This window comes from Lynx canadensis, chromosome B2, assembly GCF_007474595.2.
Source record: "Lynx canadensis isolate LIC74 chromosome B2, mLynCan4.pri.v2, whole genome shotgun sequence".
In the NCBI taxonomy this organism is placed as follows: Eukaryota; Metazoa; Chordata; class Mammalia; order Carnivora; family Felidae; genus Lynx; species Lynx canadensis.
In genome coordinates, this window is record NC_044307.1 from 132,149,655 (window position 1) to 132,151,977 (window position 2,323).

Consider the following 2,323-nt stretch of genomic DNA (forward strand, 5'->3'; position numbering starts at 1 on the left):
GAGTCTTGTTTTTTATACCTTGCCCCTCTGGTTTCTTGTTCAATAAGTTCAATCTGAAACTGAAGAGAGAAGTACAGCCTAGGCAGTCAGGATCGTTACAATATAAAAAAAAAAAGTTTAGGGGCACCTGGGTGGTTCAGTTGGTTGAGCTCCTGATTCTTGGTTTTGGCTCAGGTCGTGATTTCATGGTTTGGTGAGTTTGAGCCCTGAATAGGGCTCTGCACTGACAGCACAGAGCCTGTTTGGGATTCTCTGTCTCCCTCTCTCTCTCTGTCCTCCCCTTCTTCTATCATCTCTGTCTCTCTCAAAATAAAAATAAATAAATACACTTTTAAAAACAATTTAAAAAATCTACTATAAAACAATCTTATAGCTGATTTATTTTTAAATTTATTTACTTATTTTGAGAGAGACAGAGACAACACGAGTGGGGGAGGGGCAGACAGAGAGGGAGAGGGAGGGAGAATCTCCGTCCAGGTGCCGGCCAATGCAGGGCTTGAACCCAAGAAGTAGCAAGATCATGACCGGAGTTGAAACCAAGAGTTGGATGCGTAACCCACTGAGCCACCCATGCGCCCCCTAGCTGATTTCTTGAAATATCATTTTTGGGACAAACCTCTATGATGAATTAGACTTACTTTTAGGAGAAAGTTAGAAATCTTACATAAGAGTTTATTTTTATTCTTCTTAAATATAATGCTTCTCATACATATTTCATAGTCCTTCATAGTAAAAAGTTTGATCAAATTCTAAAATGTTTTTTTTTTTCTTTTTCAAACTTTTATTTAAATTCTAGTTAGCTAACATACAGTGCAATATTGGTTTCAGGAGTAGAATTCAGTGATTCATCACTTACATACAACACCCAGTGCTCATCATAAGTGCCCTCCTTAATACCCATCACCCATCTAGCCCTCCTAAAATTTTTATTTTTATTTTGAGACAGAGAGAGAGAGAGAGAGAGAAAGAGAGGGGCAGGCGGGGGAGAGAGAGAGATATTGGGAATCCCAAGCAGGCTCCACACTCTCAGTACAGAGCCTTGTGCGTGGCTCAAACACATGAATGGTGAGATCATGACCTGAGCTGAAATCAAGAGTCAGATGCATAACCAATTGAGCCACCAGGCACCCCTTTCTTAAAATGATTTTTTTTTTTTAATTTTTTTTTTCAACGTTTATTTATTTTTGGGACAGAGAGAGACAGAGCATGAACGGGGGAGGGGCAGAGAGAGAGAGAGACACAGAATCGGAAACAGGCTCCAGGCTCCAAGCCGTCAGCCCAGAGCCCGACGCGGGGCTCGAACTCACCGACCGCGAGATCGTGACCTGGCTGAAGTCGGACGCTTAACCGACTGCGCCACCCAGGCGCCCCTTAAAATGATTTTTAATGGGGGAGGGGATTTCCAAACATAACATCATTCATTGCACACATATTTTAAAAGACTTTTAAAGACTATATGCCAGATATTATTCTAAATATTGGGAATAAAGAACAAAAACCCTGCAGAAAAATCCTGAATGAAGCCTACATTTTAGGGGATAAGGCAGATGGTAAACAATTACACGTCAAAAATTAAATCCAAAGTGCATACCAGTTGTGCCTTAAAGTGCCTGCACCCACGGTTAACAGAAGACCACAACCTCATGAGAGTAGTTTCCAAATTCCTGATCCGCACAAATCATGAGAGAGATAAATAATTATTGTTTTTTAAAGTCATTAAATCTTGAAGTGATTTGTTATTCAGCACTAGATAACCAATATGTTGTTTATAACTTGAATATGTTCTTACTACCTATATTACAATAGCTTTGTGTTTTCAACCGGTCGCATGATTATTTTATGTTAAATGTTATGGATCTTTTCCTCCAACAGTGTTTCAAAAGCAATTGTTGGCATATGGTGCCATTCTTAGACCAGTGTGATATTTCCAAAGAGCTACAGAGGTGATTATATGATCAGTCTCTTTCAACAGAATGTAAACTCCTAGCCAAAGAACTGAATTTTCTATGTTGCTTAATTATTTGAGAAGAGGGCTTATAGGTAATTATAATACCTGAAAGGTGCTTGTTACAGTAGACACTCAAAAAGAAGATAAACCTATTCCTCTCAATTTCATTTTCTATAGGTTAGTTCTAACTTCCAAACAGTAAGACTAATGATTACTTTAATAGATTTACGTATAGACAATAAATTATCTGCTTTCCAAGCCATTAACTGCTTTGAAAGGAGTTATAAAAGATGCCTGGTGTGTTTAATTGGTTGACTAGAGGTTGCCTTGTTTCCACCTATTAAAATAGTAGCCTCAGGGTGCCTGGGTGGCTCA